General features: G+C 39.5%; 1 pseudogene; it reads left to right on the top strand.

Annotated features, from left to right (window-relative positions):
- Window positions 1-586: 586 nt before the first annotated feature.
- Window positions 587-1,126, top strand: LOC122729545 (annotated as a pseudogene).
- The last annotated feature ends 22,045 nt before the right edge of the window (window positions 1,127-23,171 follow it).

The following is a 23,171-nucleotide window of genomic DNA, read 5'->3' as shown; positions in this document are numbered from 1 at the left end:
GGAGTACCTGAATTCAAATCCGGCCTCAGACACTTGATACTTACTAGCTGTGTGACCCTGGGCAAGTCACTTAATTCTCATTGCCCCACCAAAAAAAAAAATATATATATATATATATATATATATATCACATAGGTCATGCGATATGACCAGCTTGGATTCATGCCCCAAGTGCAGTGTTGGTTTAATATTAGGAAAACTATGAACTTAAGTAATCATACTGACAACAGAATCATATGATTGTATGGATAGATGTAAGAAAAGTTTTTGACAAAATCCAATAATTATTTCAGCTTTAAAAAACACACACCATAAAACACAGGAATAAATGAGCTTTTCTTTAAAATGAATTAGGAAGAGACCTCGTCTCCCGGCTCTGGTCCTTGCTGTTCGGTGTTTGGACCGAACAGACCCAGGGTTCCCCCAGCTCCCTTCGCGCTAGATCTTCGTCCTTCTGCAGCCCGCCAGCCCCTGGGACGAACCGACCCCCGCTTTCGAGACCATCCGCCTCCGGGACCATCGGCCCCTAGCCTCCGAGACCAAACAGCTCCGTGACCAGCCGCCTCCTCCCGTTGCCGTCGGTGCCATGAGCTCCACCTCTCAGATCCGCCAAAACTTCTCCTCCGAGGCCGAGGCCAAGGCCAAGGTCAACCGCCTGGCCAATCTCTACCTACAGGCCTCCTACTCCTACCTGTCCCTGGGTTTCTATTTCGACCGGGATGATGTCGCTCTGCCGAGGGTGTCGCATTTTTTCCGTGACCTGGTGAAGGACAAACGCGAGGGCGCCGCGCCTTATGCGGCTCCAGAACCAAAGTGGGGGCGGGTCCTCCTCCAGGCTGTGCAGAAACCTGGCTAAGATGAGTGGAGCCGCAGCTTGGATGCCAAGGAGGCTGCTCCGAGCCTGGAGAAGGGCCTGAACCAGGCCCTCCTGAAGCTGCACGCCCTGGGCTCCAGCCAAGGGGATCCACACCTCTGCGACTTCCTGGAGAGCCACTACCTGGGTGAGGAGGTGAGGGTGCTGAAGCGCCTGGGCGACCACCTGACCACCCTGTGCCACGTGCAGGCCGACCCCCAGGCCCGGCTGGGAGAATACCTGTTCGAGCTGCTGAGCCTGAAGCACGACTAGGAGGAGCACCCCACGAGAAGGCCGACAGGGCCCACAATAAAGAATAAAGCCAGCTCGCTGCTCAAAAAAATAAAAAATAAAATAAAATTAATTAGGAAGATGGCAGAATGAAAGGAAGAGTGTAACAGACTGCCTCTCAATGAACCAACTCCTATCAGATCTACAAAGTACACTAGATTGAATGATAATGGGGAAATCTAGAAACAGTCAGTCAACCTTTTATCCAGTTTACCTTGAGATAAGAAGCAGAAAGGGAAGTCTGTGGACCCCAGGCATTAAATGTATGGCCTTGGACCAGCAATCTGGTGCCAAGGGAGAGAGGCTGTATACCAGGACAAGAAGAGGTCTCACACCCATTCCATGGCACCTCCAGGCCCCCAAGGGCCACTTTAATGGGGGCAGGCTCCAACTGGCAGTTTTGTGACCTACTACCCAGTTGTTAGTTGCAGATCTAGGGGAGAGTTAGAAGGGGACCTGGACAACCAAGTAGTTTTTCCAGATCGGGAGACCTGGGGCAATTAATGGAGAAAGGAAGAAGTCCAGAAGCCAGTTGAAATAGCAGCAGCAGCAATGTTATGGCTCAGGCCTCAGGCTCAAAGCAGGCCTCATTACTAACATCTTGCCCAGACTGCAAAGAAATAACCAAAGTAGGGATCCCAGGCCAAAGGGAAGCCTACAAGTCTGTCATTCTGAGCCAACAGTGCTTTCCAGTGATAGAGGCTGAGTCAAGTAATGATATATTCTTGCTCAGACCTAAATGCAGGTCAGGAACATGCAGAGCTCAGACCAGGAGGGCGAAAATCAGACAGCCTCAGATCAGACCATTTTGGGAGCACTGAAATCTTGTAAGTCTCTAGCTTGTCCCTGAGAATCTGGAATAACACAACCTTCAAAACTGACAGAAAGCAGTAATAGGACCAGCACAGACTTTCCTTTCAGAAGTGCTAGAGATCCCAGCCCTCACATCAAATCCCTGGAAGAAAAGGCAAACACAGTCAGGATCATGGATGATTTAGTATTTACCATTATAAAGTGGAGAACTTGGAATATGATATTCCAGAAGGTGAAGAATATGGGTTTACAGCCAAGAATAATTTACTCAGCAAAACTGAGTATAATGCTACAAGGGAGAAAATGGATTTTAATGCAACACAAGACTTCCAAATATTTCTAATGGGAAAAAAAAAAAAACTGGAGCTGCAGAGAAACGTTGTAATACAAACACAGGAATGAAGAGAAGCAGAAAAAGGTAAACATGAATGAACAATGATAAAGAACAAAAAAGGATAAACTGCTTACATTCAAATATAGGGACATGATACCATGTCCCTTCTGAACTCTAGCATCATCAGGGTTCATAGTGGGAGTCCAATTAGACAAGCCTTAGGATTGGTTCTGTTATGTCTTGATCTTAAGAATGGAAAGAGAAGGGGAAAGGAATATCTTGGAGAGAAGGAGAAGGAATAGAAGGTTTAAAAAAATTATCTCACAAAGCAGGATGCACAAGTAGGCATTGATCAAAGCAAGGAGGAGGTGGTAGAGGGAAGAGGTTGTCACTTGAACCTCACTCTCATCTGAACTGGTCAAAAAAAGAAAGAATATGAACGTGAGCGCACGTGTACACACACACACACACACACACACATGCATACAGAAATACATTTGACTCTAGTAAAATAGGAAGAAAAGGAGAAGGGGAATTAGAGGGAGGGTATATTAAAGAATGCATTAGCCCTAAGTTAAATAAATTCTAAAGAAGTACAAAAATGTTTTTAGCTCTTTTTTAAAGTGACAAAGAATGGGAATCTAAGGGTGGTGGCCATAAATTAGAGAATGTGATGGAATATTATTGTGCTGAACTCCTATTAACAAATGACCAACCATGATTCCAGAAGACTATTGATGAAACATGCAACTGATCTCCTGAGGAAGAGGTAAAGGACTCAATGCAAAATGAGACAAATATTTTTGCCAATGTCAAATTTTATTTTGATTGACTATACATGTGTATAATGGGGTTTGCTTTTCTTCTCAGTGGACATAAAACAGAGGGTTTGGGATGGAAGGGTAAGAAAGTGGATCTTTGGTAATAAAAACAAAAAAAAAATTAAGGATGAATAGTATTTATCTAAAACCAAGAACTACTATCATATACAATGGAGATAAACAAAAATCCTTTCCAATAAAATCAAGAGTGAAAAAAGGATGTCCTTTTTCATTACTTCTATTTGACCTAGTACTAGACATTCTGGCCATAGCAATAAGACAAGAAATAGAAATTAAGGTAATAAACTAAGCATAGGTAAAAAAGAAACAAAATTATCACTTTTTGCAGGTGATAGATAATATACTAAAAGAACCCTGAACATTCAACCAAAGTTAATTGAAACAATAAGTTCAGCAAATTTATAGATGTAAAATAAATCTACATAAATTTTCAGCCTTTCTACATAATACCAATGAAACCCAGCAGGAAGAGATAAAAAGATAAATTCCATTTAAAACTACCACAGAATGTATAAAATATTTGGGAATCTACTTTCTAAGATACTCACAATAACTATATAAATACAACTACAAGCCAATGTTTATAGAAAAAAAAAGATGAATAAGTGGGAAAATGTTAATTGCTCCTATGTAAAATAAGTCAATATAATAAAAGTTATACAACCAAGATAATTTCCTTATTCGGTATCATACCAATAAAACAATCAAAGGATTACTTTACAGAACTAGAAAATAATAATAATAATAATAAAATTCATAGAGAAGCAAAAAAAGGTCAACAATCTCAAGGGAAAGAATGAAAAAATAAGTGGGGGAAAAAGAAGGCCTAGTAGAGCAAATCTCAAGCTATACTACAAAGAAGTAATTCTCAGAACAATTTGGTTCTGCTTTAAAAACAGAGATCAGCCAGTAGAACCAATTAGGTACACAACATAGAAAAAAATGTATCTCGTAGCTTAGTATTTGAAAAAACACAAAGACCTCAGCTACTGGGATAATGACTCATTCTTTGGTAAAAATTGTCAGAAAAAAAGTTGGACAGCAACATGGAAGGAATTAGATTTAGGCCAATGTCTCATAATTTCTATAAAGATGAGTTCCAAATGGATACGTGATCTAGATATAAAAGGTCACATCATAAACAAATTAGGGAAACATGAGAAGAAATTGCCTATCACATCTATAGATGGAAGAAAAAGTCATAGCCAAACATGGCCAAGGGATCATAGAAGATAAAAAGGATAATTTTGACTACATAAAATTAAAGGGTTTTTTTTTATGCACTACAATTTTTCACGAAGCTACAATTAAGAGGAAAAATCTTTGCATCAAATTTCTCTGAAAGGGGCCGCTAGGTTGGCACAGTGGATAGAGCACCGGCCCTTGATTCAGGAGAACCTGAGTTCAAACCCAGCCTCAGACACTTACTAGCTGTGTGACCCTGGGCAAGTCACTTAAACCCCATTGCCCTGCAAAAAAAAAAAAAATTATCTGAAAAAGGTCTCATTTCCAAGATATTTAAGGAATATACTCAACTTTACAGGAAAAGGAGCCATTCCCTTAATTGGTAAATGGCCAAATGATATGATCAGGTAGTTCTCAAAAGAAGAAACTTTGTCGACAGCCATATGAAAAAAAAATCTGCTTCAAATCGCTAATAATTTGAGAAATGCAAATTAAAACAGTTCTGAGGTTCCAATTCATACCCAGTAGGTAGGCAAAACAATGACAAAAAGAGAAAATGACAAATGGTGTAAGGGCTGTGGGAAAATGTGAATTGTTGGCAGTCCTGTGAATGGGTATAACCATTCCGGGGAGGAATTTGCATTTATATGCAAATTACCAATAAGTCAATGCCCTTTGACATAGGTATATCCAAAAAAGGTCAAAGAAAAGGGCAAAGGAACTAGATGTAAAAAAAATATATTTATAGAAGCTCTTTGTGTGGTGGCAAAATGTTAGAAACTAAAAAGAGAAGCCCAAATGGCTGAATAAACTGTGGTATATAAAAGTGAGGGGATACTATTGTCCTGTAAGAAATGAGGAAATAGAAAATTTCAAAGATACATGGGAAGACTTATATGAACACATGCACAGGTTAGTAAGCAGAAGCAAAGCCATTTATGCCAGAGCATCAATATTATAAAAAATGAACAATTTTGAAGATTTTTGTAAACTGATGGAGAATGAAATAATCAGAACAAGAACACATCATACAGCAACCACACATTACAAAAAATACTGAAAACTGTATGAACTTGTACAATGCTACGATTCGTGATTCCAGAGGACTGTTGATGAAACATACTAAGTACCTCCTAACAGAGGGTGCTAGATTTAGGGTGCAGAATGAGGCACACACACACACACACACACACACACGTGTGTGTATATGTGTGTATGCATATGTATATGTGTGTTTATACTCATGTGCATATATAATCTTTATGTATAAATTAATATACACAAATTCCATCATTATACATATTTTATATTTATATATATATATATATATAAAACCAATGATGGAATTTGTTTTGCTTGACTATGCATATTTATTACAAGGAATTTGTTTTGTTTTTTAATAGCCTGGGGGGGTAGGAGGAAGAGAAAACAGATTTCTGTTAATAAAAAAACACTTAAAATAGAGAGATTGGGGAGGCCACAGATGTAGAAAGTTTCATGCACTTTCAAATGAGATCCCTGTACTGTTCTTATTTCTTAATTGTTTTAATTTGTTACAAGAGATTACCTCACAGAGTGGAGGCAAACATGCAGTGTTTGTAATGTAAAAACAAAACATGCCAATAATTTATTTTAAAAATCAATCAAGTTCATCTAGAAGCTTCATTAAGTATTTACTACATGCCAATCACTGTGCAAATCACTGCAGAGAGACTGAAAGGCTCTTGCTCACAAGAAGAGTTGCTGTTTGTCCTTCATCTTCAAAGAGGACCAATGACCTCATGGGCTAATGTCTTGACTTTTTGAGCGAGGCAGAGCTGTGCAAAGTCTTCAGCCTCACTCTCTCTTCCAAAATCATGGAAGTCCATCAGCAAGGCAAAAGTCAAGATTGGCAATGACCCAGGATGCAGTGGGTCACCAAAAGCATAGTATCCCTTAGAGAGGGTTGGGTTACATTCCAGAGGTAGGTAGTGCTTGAATTGATCTTTGAAGGAAACTAGGATTTCTACATGATAGAGGTGAGGGAGTGCATTTCAGGCATGAGGGACAGCCTGTGCAAATGCATGAAATTAGGAAATGGAATGTAGTAGGTATTTTATAATACCCATAGAGAACTACAGAATAGCAGCCAGTTCTTAAATCTTATTTCCTCCTACATTTGAACACCTCCAACATCAAGATAGTTAACAGCAATAAACACATTCCCTATTTTCCTCCTCATTCACACCCTCCCCACCCCCCAATCCCACAAAGAAACTTCAATCTTCCTAGATTCAAAGCTGGTAGGAATTTCAATGGGACACCATTTTGTATTTCTAGGGGGAAGAAGTGGATACACATTTTTTCCTGGAATTAGACAGAGAATATCTCAGCAGCAATGGCAGAAACAGCTTCTCCAACAGTCATCCTCTATTGTTATCTTCCCAGAACAGAAAGACCCTAGAGAGTACTGTGGACTAATGCATCTGATCAGACCAGGCTGTCCATCCATGCTTCACTTAACATAGACCTAGCTTTCTTTTCCCCTTAATTGACTATGTTTTGTAAGCTAGAAGATTTATGATTTTCTGTTGTCTTTTGTCAAACAATGTAATCTGCAGATTCTTTTTATTGTCATTATTTAAGATCTGTGTCATGCTACCCCATTCTCCAGGCCTGAGTCATCCTAGTGAATGTTCACATTTGATCATGTTAAATTAACACCAGAATTGGCAGGACTTAGCAGGGAAAAGCACATTTTATTTACCACTAGAGTGACTGTAAATCATTTTCTTCCCTGTTTCTGAGCTGGAAATCAAGTAAGGCAAAGCTAAAAAAAACACAGGATCAATGGAGACTCTTCTGTGTTTCTTAAGAAGCCCATAGAGTTAAGCCCAAGATGGCAATAGGCTAGTTCTAATCTCTACAAATTGCCAGAATCTTTACCCTAAATAATAATAGTTTACACTTCTGGAAGGCATTATAAGAGGCAGCATGGTATAGTAGCAGATAGAAAGTTGGCCACAAGGTCAGGTCAAATTCTTCCTCTCACACACCTGAATTGTGTGACTTAGCTTTTCAGTGCCCCCAGGTAACCCCCTCAAACTGTAAGTGAAAGAATAGTTGACACCACGCACTGGTAGTTAGAGTTTCCTCTTTGGGGAGGTCTCTACAAAGATAAAACCAAAGGTCTTCACCTTCTCCCTCTACCCCCAACACAATAATAGCATTTACATAAAACCTTGGGATGTACAAAGCATTTTCCTGAAAACAACCCTATAGGGTAGATATTGTGAATTTGTAATGGGGGACTGGTATTTGCATAGAATGCTTCTGTTGCTACTCCTCAGGTGGAAGAGGCTAGGGGTCCACTTCTGGGAGGGCTGTGATGATATGTGATGGAAGTGTCTTGGAGAGATTAAATTTGGGTCTGCTAACCAGGTGGTTAGGAGAAGCTTTTTCAATTGGTTGTGTAGCTAGAACTTTGAGATGCCCTTAAAGGGTACTAGGGAAGTAAAGCCTGGGCCATTCTTGCTCTCTTTTTGGTGATTCTCCCTGGTAGTTTGACTGCTGACCATTTCCTGTGAAAGGAGGAGATTGTGTGGAAAATAAAGAGACCTTAGGCTTTCTCTCCTCTGAGACCACCCGAAGATGGGTCTTGGTCCTTTGTCTGCCTCAGTATTTGTTCTTACATTGTAGGTGAAGGAGCTTAATTTGAAGGCTTATACTTTGTGGGTTTGGAAAGGTCAGGAGAGAGAGACTTTGGGAATCCAGGAGTCTGGGGTTTCAGGAATTGGAATCCATGCCTGGTTTTACAGCCAGCCCAACATTAATGCCTTAAGGAACAAGGAGTGATCTTTGAGTATGGTCGGAAGCTGAGACAAGGATTCATCCAGCAACAATACAGCATTTGGACATGAACTTGGTGGGACCAAAAGCATAGAGGGAACCAGCTAAGTCTGAGCCCATTGACCCCAGAGACAGTATAATACCCTCATTCAGGTTCCTCGTGCCCCATTTGTCTGATCATCTGGTAATGAAGTGGATTCATCAGAACAGAGCTGACAGAAAAGGCAGAATGATCAGTCCAGATCTCCACATGTTCAACATTGCTCCAACGCTATCCTGTATGGCTTATGGGTGGCCATGGAGTCACAGAATAGAAACAGACAAGTATAGCTATCTATCCTCCTAAAACATTTAGGTTGCACCTTAAGGTTTATTAAGCACTTTTCTCAAAGAGTAAACCAGGAAAAAAAGCAAAGCCTTAATGATGACATCTAGTATTATCAAGTCTAGGAATTCCCAACCTAGAGGATACTTATACTTGAGAAGCTTGTCAAGGGAGCAAGGGGAATATTGGTTTAAAAAAACCCAAAAAACCACTGTATTATTCTATTGAAATATTCCAAGAGTAGTAGAAGGGGAAAATAGATTAGAGAGAGAATGACCCAAAAGTAAAGGAAGGAAGGACTATTATAGTACATGTAATTTTTTTTTTTTTTTTTTGCGGGGCAGTGAGGGTTAAGTGACTTTCCCAGAGTCACACAGCTAGTACATGTCAAGTATCTGAGGCCGGATTTGAACTCAGGTCTTCCTGAATCCAGGGCTGGTGCTTTATCCACTGCACCACCTGGCTGTCCCCACATGTGAAAATTTTAAAGGAGACAGATGAAAGAATAATTCATACTGAAGAAAACCAGATAAATGACCTTTTTATACGAAACCCTTTTTACCTTGAGCTAGAAAAAAATAGCAATAATGACCCAGTGAGAGATGAACCTGATATCCCTAATTGTCAGGAATTATGAATTGATTTCCAGTCAGTGAATTTATAAAATTGTTGAAGTACTCTTGTAGAAGCATGCCCCATTCTTACTAGATATAATCTTTGGTTCTGTTTATAAAACCTTTGTGAATTAGGGTTCTCAGTTCTGTTCTCAATCGGAACTAAAGTAAGAAACAAACTAGAGACAGACTATGATATGTGGGTATTTTTTCAAGAACTATTCCAAGAATAAAACTGCTGGTTGACAAGAAACAGTCAAGGTTTTCACTAATTTATTTGACTGGTTCAGATAAACATTTAATCTCTTTATGATAATAAAAATACTGTTATGTATTGAATAGTTTTCTTTGTGCACATAGAATTTATTTTCTTTATGTCCATGTTCATAGTAAAATCTAGAGTTTATCTCTTTTCATGTTTAGTACGGGGTAGAAGAAGGTTTTCTGAGGAATGGAGACCAAAAAAAAATAATCTGAGAATCCTTGATCTAGTTTAATTCATGACTAAAAATATATCTAAATCTGTGTGTCTCTTTGAACCTCCTTGCTGTTCTCTTATTTGTTTGCCCTTCCCTTGTTGTCTATTACTGAGCTTCCTCTGGGGACAATTCATGATTGTTGTTTGTCCTTCATTCTCAAAGAGGAGGGTCATGGCAGATGTTATGACTTGCAGTGAATTGGATTTAAGTGACGCAGGGCTGTGCAAGGTCACCAACCTCACTCTCTCCTCCAGAGTCTTCTGGGTCCAGTGGTAAGATATACATCAGGACAACTGGAGATGGCCCTAGATGTTTAAGGCAATTGGGGTTAAGTGACTTGCCCAGGGTCACACAGCTAGTGAGTATCTGAGGTGAGATTTGAACTCAGGCCCTCATGACTTCAGGGTCAGTGCTTTATCTGCTGTGCTACTTAGCTGCCCCTGATGGTTCATGATATACTCACACAATATTATTCCCTTTTCTCCCCCAATGGTTTGAAATGATATTCTGGCATTATGCTTAGTCAAGTTTCTGATAGTCCTTGCTCTCACATCTGTCTTCTCTGGGAAACTGGGAAATGTGAGAAGGACCACCAGATAAAGCTTTTGAAGGCCAAGCTCTCAGCATAGCTGAGTTAATACATACCATAGGGCACCAGTGTTCTTGGATGAGAAGCTCTATCCCAGAGCCAAGAAAGAATGTGTGTGCCTATGTGTTCTTCCTCTTAGCTTTCTGTTAAGTAAGTCTGGTGTCATCATGCCATGAGTGTGTGTGTGTGTGTGTGTGTGTGTGTGTGTGTGTGTGTGTATGTAAGCCCTAGATATCCCCCTGCCTAGAATGTATCAATCTTTTCACCTTCATGTCTGGGAAACCCTCATTCCTACAAAGTATTATGCCATACTCCTCATTTTGTCTTAGTTATAACATGCAAATTGCTAGCATACAGCAGATTGTTTCCAACCTGCACGTGGAATGTCAGAATACATGTATACTTCCAGAAATCTATTTGATTAATTCTCAACCCTTGTATACTTTAACATCCAAATTCTTGAAACAGTTTTATGTACCACTCAGTGCACCACCTACCAAGGGAGAGGCTCAGTGAGACTTCCAAGGTCAATTTAACTTTGTAGTCACCTGGAAAAACGTGTGACACTTCACACAAACACACATGAATACTCCACATCTTTTTCTTCCCAAGATTAACCTAAAATCAGCCATTTCCCAGCAGTCTTCAATCCATTTCTTATTCTACTCCCCACTCACCTTCCCATACCCTGCTTTTCACCTCTAACTCTGAATTCACCAACCAATAACCCCAAGTGGGGTTTTCCTAGCAAAGATACTGGAGTGGTCTGCCATTGACTTCTCCAGTGGATTAAGGCAAATAATGGCTAAGTGATTTGTCCAGGATCACACAGCTAGTAAGTGCCTCAGGTCAGATTTGGACTCAGGCTACCCTCGGAGCCACATAGCTGCCCCAGGACTACAGTAGGTCGTCTCAATATCATGACTTCATGAGGTTACTCGTTTCACTTTTGGAGAGCTTTAAAATTGCTATGGTTTGGTTTTTCTGCCTTCCATGAAGCCTCTTTGCAACTTCCTTTGCTACTAATTCTGCCTTCTAAGAACAAGACAAAAAAAAAGTGTAATCTACCTTGTAGTCATTCAAATACCTGAAGATAAAAGAAAGTCATGTCCTTGTTAAGTGATCTCATCTCCTGGATATATAGAATCCTAGAAGTTAGAGCTTAAAGGGACAAAATGTAAGGTGACCCATCTAAACTCAAATAGTAGCAAGCGGCAGCTTCAGTTCCTTCAACCAATACTGACGGTGCTTGGTTTCTAGTCCTGCCCTCCCCCCCATCTGTTCAACTTTCTCTGAGCATATTCTATGCTGTCATTGTTTGTTCTGATGTGCTCTCGTACCCCAGCAGATGTGTGATTTTATTGGCACTAGAAACTCCCTACACCAAAGTAGGGTGGTCCCTGTTCTATAATTTTATAGCCTTAGAGAGCTTCCTGGGGCATGGAAAGGTTAATGACTTGCCCAGGTTCACACAGTCTATAGATGTCAAAGGTAGGACTTTGATTCCCATCTTCCTAACTCTAAGACTGGCTCACTACTTGCTACTCCATGCTGCTTCTCTCTTCCCAAAATAGCATCATAGAATTTAAAATTGGAAGGAATCATTTAGAGAGATCATTTAGTTCAACCCATCTGGGCCTCAGTTTCCTCATCTATAAAATCAAGGGTTTGACGAGATGGCCTTGAAGGTCCCTTCATCTATTAATCTATGATCCTATGAACACTTTCATTTTCAAAGAAGTAAAATAAAGTACAGTGCTTTAAAGTAAAATACCCCAGAGATGATCTGACCAAGGCAGACCTCTCTCTCTCTTTTTTTTTTTTTTTTTTTGGCCAGGCAATAAGGGTTAAGTGACTTGCCTAGGGTCACACAGCTAGTAAGTGTCAGGTGTCTGAGGCTGGATTTGAACTCAGGCCCTCCTGAATTCAAGGCCAAAGTTTTATCCACTGCGCCACCTAGCTGCCCCAGACCTCTCTCATTTAATATATTATACTTCTATTAATGCAACCCACAATCACAAGTTTGGTTTTTTTGGGGGTTTTGTCTTTTTGGCTACTACATCAAGCCATTGACTCACATTGCTCTTTCAGTCCATAAAATCTCTAAATGATCTAAGGGATTGTCATAGACTACTCCATTAAGTCATCAAGGCGCTACTATTGTATTATACTGCATATATCTCTTGTTTCTAGGGAATGTAATGACTAGATAGGGTCTTTGGGTACAATAAAGAACAGATAAGATTCTGGCTTTTAAAAGGAAGGAGGGGAGGAAGGAAGGAAGGAAGGAAGGTAAACAGATAAGTACTTACTATATGTCAGGCACTGTGCTAAGTAACTGAGATACAAATACAAGTAAAAAGACAGTCCCTAACCTCAGGAGCTTTACATTTTAATGATGGAAAATTGCAAAGGGATGCAGGGATGACCAAGAACTGGTGTGATGGCCTGGTTCTGAGCAAGATAAGTTGAAGACTTATCTATTTGAGCTGGAGGACACAGGGGCAGAGACCCTGGAGATGGCCAGGGAAGTGTACAGGTAAGTTGAAGAATGAGTGAGATCAACTGAGGAAAACTTTACATAGGAGGTGGGTCTGCAAGGTTGCATAATGGTGGGTATGAGAAGAGTTTGTTCTGCCTTGTCTAGAGGTCCTAAAAGAAAAAGAGATGCAAAATGAAGCCTGGATCTGGGAGAACATCTGTTTTGGCAATCTCTTGGGCATAAGCCTGTACTTGGAAATAAAGGATGTTTGTATTTATCACAAAAACCCCTCTAGTAATCCTCTTCTTTGCCTTTATTCCCTTCTACCCCCTCCTTTTTTCACTAAGCTCTTAATAAGGGGAATTTATCTTTGTTTTGGAAACAAGGATTGCTCTGAGCAGCCAAGATTGGAATCTCTCTCTCTCTCTCTTTCTCTCTCTCTCTCTCTCTCTCTCTCTCTCTCTCTCTCTCTCTCTCTCTCTCTCTCTCTTTCTCTCTCTCTCTCTTTCTCTTTCTCTTTCTCCCTCCTTCTACTGTCCTTTCTCTCCCCTTCAACCCTGGTCTCTTTTACCCTCTTTCTTCCTCTCTCTCTTTTCTCCCTGATTATTCTCTTTCTCTTTTCCTTGCCCTTCTCTTGCTTTCCCTATCTTTTCTTCTCTCCCTTTCTCCCTCTCTCCAGATGTTTTCTTCAATATCCAGCAGCCTGATGAACTAGTACAGGTCTCTTGTTCGTCCTCACTGTACCTTAGAGCCAAGCAGCCATGTGGTCACCTGAAACTGGCCAGAGAGCTAGGCCCAAAGCCCATACCAGAGGGAACCAAAGGGCCCGGAGGCATTCTGTCTTTGTCTGATTGCCATTCTGGATAATTTTCCTTGCTTGAAGAATGAGTTGGGGGGCAGCTAGGTGGCACAGTGGATAAAGCACTGGCCCTGGATTCAGGAAGACCTGAGTTCAAATTCAGCCTCAGACATTTGATACTTACTAGCTGTGTGACCCTGGGCAAGTCACTTAACCCTCATTGCCCCACCAAAAAAAAATAAATAAATAAAAAGAATGAGTTGGAAAAAAATACTAGATTGAGGATCAAAAGATCATAGGATCAAAGATTTAAATTTGAAAAGGACTCCTTTAACCCCTTGATTTTAATAGATGAAGAAATTGAGACCCAGAAGGTTAAGTAACTTGCCCAAAGTTATACTGGTAATGAGTCACAAAGCCTGAATTCAAATCCAGTCCTTTTCATTGCAAATCCAGCATGCTTCTACAAATTCCAACCACAGTTTTACCACTTGTAACCACACACCAGAATTTGCACCTCCATTGGAATAACCTTGGAGATGGAGATGCTTTCCCAGGATTCCACCAGCCACTGACCTCCTCAGAGGCATTTTTTGCTACACAAGGAGTCTTATTACACACTAACTCACTATGTGACCCTAAGCAAGTCACTTGATCTTTTTAGTCTTTAGTTTCTACATCTATAAAATGAAAGGGCTGGACAAGATGATTTCCAGGGTCTCTTTTTACCTCTAATATTCTGCAAATCTATGACCTCCTATAGATTGTTGGTCTTCATCTCCTCTACATGCTCTGTCAGAGAGCACCCACAAGTCAAATGTTTCCTCATCTTCTGTGGTGGAGCATCTCTATTAGGAAGAGACAGAAACACCAGCAAGAAGAAGAAAAGTGCTGCTTTCTACTCCCAAACACAGTATAGTTAAGCCAGCCAAGCAACAAGGATGAACAAATCCACACTGTGATTGCTCAAGGCGTTTGGAAGAATGGAATAGTCTCTTTGGCATCTAGGGACTTCTTGCCGATCCATTTATTTTCATCACTTGTCATACACTCCCTTTTATTATTAAGTAACTCCATGGGCATGTAACTTGCTTGCCAAAATAGACTTCAAACTCCTGGAAGGCAGATACTATCTTGAACATTGCCTTTTGTTGAGTTAATATTTTTTCAATGAACAAAGATCTATTTCCTTTCCCTCTCACCTCCACCCTCAACATTATGAAAAGAAAGAAAAACAAAAACCCTATAACAAATCTGCAGTCAAGCAAAACAAATTGGCCATGTCCAGAAATTATATGTCTCATTTTTCATCCTGAGTCCATCACCTCTCTGTCAGGAAGTGGCCAGCAGTCTTGTTTTCAGTTCTCTAAATATCTCTAATATCATGGTTGGATATTGTGTAGATCAGAGACCTTGTCTTTAAAGTCTCTACAATGTTGTTGTTTTTGTATAAATTATTTTCCTGGTTCTACTCGCTCACTTTCCATCAAGTTACCAAAGTCTTCCCAGATTTCACTGAAACCATCCCTTTCCTTATTTCTTATGGCACGATAGTATTCCACCATATTCATATACAGCAAAATATGAGCACTCCTTTATTTTACAGTTCTTTGTCAATTAAAAAAACTGCTATAAATATTTTGTATATCTGGGTCCTTTTCCTCTTTCTCTGACCACCTCGAAATAGAGGTCTGCTAATAGTATAGGTAATTCAAAGATTGTGCATAATTTAGTTACTTTAGGGACATAGTCTCCCATTGCTTTCCAGAATGACTAGACTAATTCATAGCTCTACCAACAATGCATCAATGCCTCTTTTGCTACATCCCCTCCAACACTTCTCATTTTCTTTCTTTTTTCTTCTTTTTGTAAGCTTTACCAATCTGATAGCTGTGAGGTAGAATTTGAGAACTGCTTTGTATTGCATTTCTCTAAGTATTGGTGATTTGGAGCATTGTTTCATATGGCTATGGATCGCTTGGATTTCTTTCTTTGAAAACTGCCTGTCTGTATCCTTTGAACCACTATTTTAAATGCTTTTACATCCCCTACACTGCATTCCCCCAAACATCAGTTCAATTCTTCCTCTTCTTTATTCCTTCTCTCTTCTAGGATACTCTAGCACCTAACCTCCCGTCATTGGTTTTGCCTATAGATGCTTTCTTTGTTCTCTCTGGGACCTTCATATAAGGTGAGACCTCTAAAAGACATTTCATGACCCTTTACCACTCAGCCAACAAGCATATTTTTAAGTTTGCTGAGCAGTGGGGAAATAAAGACAAAATGAAAATCTCTGCTCTGAAGGAACTTACTTTCTAACAAGGGATAAAACAGGTACATAACATAGCAAAGTACTCTGTAATGATGGCTCAGTGGATAGAGTGCTGGGCCTGGAGTCAGGAAGACCTGAGTTCAAATCCAGATTTAGGCACTAACTAGCTGTGTGACCCTGGGCAAGTCACATAACCTTTGTTTGCCTCTGGAGAAGGAAATGGCAAACCACTCCAATATCCTTGCCAAGAAAGCTCTAGGCCCAGCACTTTATCCACCATGCCATCTAGTTGCACTATGTATAGTGTCATATTTTGTCATATGTTGGCTAATCCTACCCACAAGCAATTAATATTTCTCTAATTATTTAGGTCCCTTTTTTCTGTAAATAACTTTTTTTATAAGTTGTTGTATATAAATGTAATGGAATAGTATTGTGATGTAAGAAATGACGGCCAGGCAGATTTCAGAAAATCCTGGAAAGACTTGATGGTGGACTGATGCTGAGTGAAGTGAGCAGAACTTGGAGAACATTGTACATAGTAACAATACTGTGTGATGATCAACTGTGATAGCCTTAGCTCTTCTCAGAAATACAATGATCCAAGACAATTCCAAAGAACTCATGATGGAAAATGTTGTCCGCATCCAAGAAAAAGAACTGTGGATTCTGAATGCAGATTGAACCATACTATTTCTACTTTTGTTGTTGTTTTGTTTTTCTTTCTTGAGGTGTTTCCCTTTTGTTCTGATTCTTCTTTCACAACATGACTAATGCAGAAATATGTTTAATGTGATTGTACACATATAACCTATATCAGATTGCTTTCTTCTTGGGGAGGGGGGAAGGAAGGGAGGGAAGGGAGGGAGGAAGAAAACTTTGGAACTAAAAATCTTATGAAAACAAATGTTGAAAACTATCTTTACATGTAACTGGAAAATAATAAAATACTGTTATGATTTTTAAAAAAGAATTTTGTTATAGTTGCATTACTATAGTTCCTATATTCATCCTAGTAAGTAAACTCCCTAGTATTTTATACCTTCTATAGTCATTTTAGTTGGAATTCTTTTCTCTATATCTTTCTGATGGATTTTGTTGGCATGCTATGGCCCTCGGGGTCACAAAGAGTTGGACACAACTGAACAACAAAAAAAGGACAATAATATCTCCTATTATCTTTCACGGTTTATAAAATATTTGAGGGGCAGCTAGGTGGCGCAGTGGATAGAGCACTGGCCCTGGATTCAGGAGGACCTGAGTTCAAATGCGGCCTCAGACACAACACTTGCTAGCTGTGTGACCCTGGGCAAGTCGCTTAACCCCAATTGTCTCACCTCCCCCCAAAAAATAAAAATTAAAAATGTGATACGTAACAACCCTATAAAATGGAAATCTTAGCCAAAAAATTAGTCTGATGAATATATCTATATCTATACATGGTAGATATAGATATAGATATGAATCTATACACATAAACATATACATAGAGACAACTAAATGTGCTATACATATATATATATAATACAAATATATATATACACATACAAGCCTGATACAGACATACATACCATATATATGTATATATACATTGTATATGTATGTACACACACACACACACACAGTTGAGGCAGCTTGGTACGGTAGATAGACATCTGTCCAGAAAGACCTGAGCTCAAGTTCTATTTCTGGCATACACTAGCTATGTGACCCTGAGCAAGTCACTTAACATTTCAGTGTTCCAGACAATTTTCTAGGACTATAAATTTCAGAAAAGGAACTGACTTGTATCTGTAAAGGGAGTTTCTTGGATGGGAATTCCCTATACCAATGAAATCACCAATCTAGTCCTGATAGAGATATATAGATATACTTATAGCTACATAGTTATTGTAGGCATAGTTGTAGTTGTAGTTGTAGAGGTGTGGGTGAAGTTAGTTGTAGGTATAGTTACGGTTGTAGGTGTGAGTGTAGATATCTCTAAATGTAAATGTAGATATGTAATTAGAGACCTGGAAGAGAACTAGGGCCTAGCCCCCAGAGCAGGACTAGATTTGCCCTGTCCACTAAGTTCATACAGTGTATGTGCAGATATTTCTTGTCTGATTCCAATCCAATATTTGGTTTCCGGCCACAAGTGACTAAGGGGCTAGTCTTGTATGATAACAAAATGCTTTCTAAGTGGCTTCAGAGCCGGAAGGATTGCAGACCCAGAAAAAGTTGAACTAAAACTAGAAGCACATCCAAAGGTGCGAGCAGCCAATCTTTTTCTATGTTCATTGGTAGCTTTCTAGTGAAAAGGAGTGCTTAGAGCTGATAGGTGGAAGGTAATTACCCTATCTGGTTTCTGTGACATATAAAAAGTACTAGAAACATAGATTATTGGTAATTTAATCATTTTGTTAATAAGGCTAGCACGATTATTAATTAAAAAAAAAAAGGTTAGGGTTCGTTTTGATTGCCAAAGACTCCTCATGGTGATGGACTCATGGTTTATATGCCTTTGGAAGGGTGGGTGTCCTGAGGATGGCAGTGAACTCTGATTGCTTAACAATTAATGGGGGGGGCAGCTAGGTGGTGCAGTGGATGAAGCACCAGCCCTGAATTCAGGAGGTCCTGAGTTCAAGTCCAGACTCAGACCCTTGGCACTTAGTAGCTGTGTGACCCTGGGCAAGTCACTTAACCCTCATTGTCCTGCCAAAAAAAAAAAAAAAACAAAGAAATCAAACCACACACACAAACCAATTAATGATAAAATTAATATTGCAATGAGAGGTGGTTTATATTACAATGAGCGTCTTGGAGTCAAAGAGACTAATCAAACCTGTCTGAGAAAAGGGAGAATCCCCATTTCCCCAGTCCTGTCTGAATAAACATAATGAGCAGGAATGCACCCATTAGACTAAACTTAGAATTTCTTTTCCTGAGTGCGTCTTTGAGAAAGATTTCCCACACTGCTTGATTTCTGGATGAGGAAGTAGAAGAGGGGGAAAACCTTGGTCGTGATTCAATAATTAGTCATTAATACAAGAGATAATTCACCAAGTGTTCATGAGCACTATAGCCTCTGTTTTCTGTGAGTGTTTATTCTATTTTGATTTCAGGAAAATGCATATCCTGAGATGGGAATATCCAACTGACTAGTGAGACTGAAAGGTTCATCAAAGCCACTAGCAATAGGACATGAACTCTTCCCCTCTTCATAGCTCCAAAGGTCGTTTCTTCCTTACTCCTTTAATTTGTTTATGATATGATTTTTTAATATCTAAACCATGTATCTATTTAGAGTTGACTTTGGCATATGGTGTGAGCCGTTGGTCTAAAACCTAGTTTCTACAAGACTGTCTTCCAGTTTTCTTAGCTGTTTTCTCTAATAGCGAGACCTTCTTCCAGTAACTGGGATCTTTAGGATTAATAGACACTAGGCTACTAGATTATTAGTTTTCTCCTGTTTGTTGAGTATCTAATATGCTCCACTGACCATCTTCTCTGGCTCCTTGAGGACAGGGACTATGTTTTGCCTCTTTTTGTATGCCCAGCACTTAGCATAGTGCCTGGTACATAGTAGACACTTAATAAATGCTTATTGACTGAATCAATACCAAATGATACTGATTCAAAATCAAAAGATGATTACTTCTTTGTAGTGTATTATGAGATTTGGCTAGACCCTCCTTCGTACTTTTTTCTTCATTATTTCTCATGAGATTCCTATCCTTTTATTCCTCTAGATAAATTTCATTATGATTTTTTTCAGACTATAAACTAACCCTTTGGTAGTTTGAAAGGTAAGGCACAGGATGAGTGAATTGATTTAAGTAGTATTGTCATTTTGTCATATATTGTCATGTTGTTGTTCAGTCATGTCTAACTTTTTGTGACTCCATTTGGAGTCTTCTCGGCAAAGATAATGGAATGGTTTGCCATTTCCTTCTTCAGATCACTTTACAAATGAGGAAATTGAGGCAAACAGGGTTAAGTGACTTGCCCAGGGTCACACAGCTAATCAATAATCTGAGGCTGGATTCAAACTCACAAAGATGAATCTTCCTGACACCAGACCTGGCACTCTTTTCACTTCACCCCCTAGCTGATAGACAGATAAATAGATAGATAGATATGGATGTGTATTATGTGTCTATGCATATGTATATGTGTATACACATAAAAGTAAATGGTATATACATATATGTATATAGATATATGCAGGTATATTACATATATGTTTAAGTATATGCATAGAATATATATAGTCTATACATCTACTTATATTTTGTCATATATTGTCTCATCCTACCCATGAGCAATTAATATCTCTCTAATTATTTAGGTCTATTTTTTTTGTAAAGAAATTATTATAATTGTATTACTACAGTTCCTCTATGTCTCCTAGTATGTAAACTCCCAAGTATTTTGTATCTTTTATGGTCATTTTAGATGTAATTTTTTCTCTAAATTTTCCTGATAAATTTTGTCAGTAACACCCAGAAATTATGAAGATGTATATGGATTATATGGATTGATTTTGTATGTTACAACTTAAATGATGTTATCGTTTCAATATAATTTTAGCTGATATAATTATTGTTCCCTAAATAAACCAGCAACTGGAGTTGGTAGCAACAATTAGAGTAGAAGCAGCCAGTAACATAGGAATTGCTAGGAGACAGGAGCGGGAAGAAAATTCCCAGAGGATAATGGGAATTTCAGCAATCATGACCCATTGTGATGGCAAGAAATGCTGACTATGCGCTCTGTAAAAACATTGATCCACCAATCTCAGAGAACTACACTTAAGAGGAATTTCATGATGACTCCACAATGGGAGAAAAAAGACTTCCAAAGCTCAGAGTCAAGAAATGTCCCTTGGCCACTTTCATGGCCTTTAAGTTTGATTCCACCTTTCTCAACGAAATTGTGTGTGCAAGGAAAGGGTGTGCCCTTGGGTTGGGAGTATTGTTTTGTAAATACTATTCTTGCTATATTTTCTCAGTAAATACCCTTTTCTAGAAACTACAGAGCTCTATTCATTGATTGATACTGAGATCATAAAATATGAGGGCTCATGAAAGATAGTACTAAAACTCCAACCCTTCAGAGCTACCCCAAGAATGAGAGATTAGAAATAATGTTGTCTCTTCTGGAAGCCTGAACTATAAGAACAATATGGTTTGGGGGAGCAGGCACAGAGAGGGTGGCTATATACACACACCCAACATCTATATGGATCAAGAGAGGGAAGAGAGAGAGAGAGAGAGAGAGAGAGAGAGAGAGAGAGAGAGAGAGAGAAGAAGAAGAAGAAGAAGAAGAAGAAGAAGAAGAAGAAGAAGAAGAAGAAGAGGAGGAGGAGGAGGAGGAGGAGGAGGAGGAGGAGGAGGAGGAGGAGGAGGAGGAGAGGAGGAGGGGGAGGGGAGGAGAGGAGAGGAGAAGAGAGGAAAGAAGAGGAGAGAATGGGAACACAAATATAAAATAGATACAATGCAGCCTTGGACGAGAAGGCACTCACAACTTGGGGGACCAGGAAATACAGTCTGCAGAAAGAGGCGCTTAAGTTGTCTTGAAAGAAATTAGTTTTTCCTAGAGTCAGATGTGAAGAGGGAGAACATCCCAGACAGTGGGGGTGGGGTGGGGGAGAGGGCAGCTTGAAGAGAACATTCTAGATAGGGGGCACAGCCAGTTTCATAGTACAAAGATGGGATGTAGAATGTTATGTGTGGGCAGTAGCAGATAGGAAGGTATGCCTGGATCATACAATCCTCACCATGTTATAACAATTTTTGCCTACCATTGCTAGAGTACCACTGCTATGGTACCCCTTCCCAGGGCCTGCATTTTCCCCCAATTCCCCCTCAGAAGCACAGGCCAAATTCTCTGGAAGACAAGCCATATCCTCTCCTAGTAAAATTTTGCCTGGGATTAGATTGTCTTCTGCAGTCCTGTCATATTGGGACTCTACAGGTTTTGTTGGACTTTCTGTCATTGCCTGAACCAAAAATAGCAATTGCTGATAGGCAGAACCCTCTAGCATGGCCCCAATACATCTTTATAACTGATCTATCCAAATTATGAGATGCATTGGCAAAATCATCAACCAACTTTAAAAGGTGGGAAATTGCTTGCTGCCAATTGATTTTGGCCTCATCTCAAGTAACAATATGCCTCAGCAGGGAAGAAACATCTAGGAAAGGAGTTGCATTCAATGTGGGTATCATACCCACCTTTTTAAGGTAGGTGTGGTTCTTGGAAGTATGGGAGTATGGACTATATACCAACCATAAATAATTTTTATCATATCAATCCATAAATAATTTTTATCATTGATCAAAGGCACCAACTCATGAAATCATGATGATTTTTGTGAATCATTCAAGTGATGTAGTGGTTAGAGAGCTGACTGGCTTCAGTGTCAGGAAGACCTGGGGTAAAGCCCCTCTCCCTTCCCTGCACATATTAGCTTTGTGTCTCTCTCTCGGGGCAAGTCCCTTAACCATTCGGTGTTTTTAAGTGATTTGACTAGGATCATGCTGTTGGTAAATGATAGCATCATGATTTCTCGTTCTACACTCTACACCACAATGCTGCATATACTAGGGTTATTTCTTTTCGCTCACATTAAAATAAATTAATATCGATTCTCCAGGAAGTAAGAGATTTTACTCCCTCCCCCAACAAATAGCATTATTCTTCAAGAAAATGAATAATAGTTTCCCTTGCAGGTGTGTTTCCAAAGATATCTGTGTTCTAACCAAACCCATCATTTTCTGAATGAATAGCTGCCTGATATTTAGATTTAAAAACTGCTATGTCATTTCAAATGTTCCTTCTTCCCTCCCCTTCCTCACCACTCTTCTTTACGTGGTAGAGAGATAGGGGTGCTATGATTATATAAATTATGCTTCTGGATTTGGCTTTGGAAGTTTAAATGGACATGTGTCAGATCTCTTAGTGTCAATATGTTTCTAATGTAAGGAGGTGCCTTCCTTTCTTTTCACATAGATGAAGAGAATTTTAGATCTGGAAAGGGAGCTTATTGGTTTTCTATTCCCATTCCTATCTTATCCTTTATGGAGAATAAACAGCTTCTTGTTCCTTCCTCTTGGTGGTCTGTAAGGCTAGTCTAAGTGGTTTGCCCCATTCCACCAATTTTTACACTTACTCCTGTTCCTGAGCAGAAAAATTCTGACCAGTGTCACCAAAACAGACCTCAATTCCAGCATTCCTATCAAGGCAAAGAGACCAGGTTCTTATCTCTTAGACTTTAGGTCAGTGGAGTTTGAATCCCTATAAGAAAGAGTTAGGTTACCTTTTGGCTTCCTCTCTTACTTAGGAGACATCTCTTTCAGCACAACTCATTTTGTCTTTGGCTTGTTTGTCCCTGGAACCTTGCATTCAGTCCTTCACAGAATCATTACTCATCACCACTTACTCTGAGCATTAGATAATAGCTATGACTCTCTAAGTAGCA

The sequence above is a fragment of the Dromiciops gliroides genome, chromosome 5 (assembly GCF_019393635.1).
Source record: "Dromiciops gliroides isolate mDroGli1 chromosome 5, mDroGli1.pri, whole genome shotgun sequence".
Taxonomy (NCBI): domain Eukaryota; kingdom Metazoa; phylum Chordata; class Mammalia; order Microbiotheria; family Microbiotheriidae; genus Dromiciops; species Dromiciops gliroides.
The sequence above is the reverse complement of the archived record's forward strand: the minus strand, read 5'-3'. Positions and strand labels throughout refer to the sequence as shown.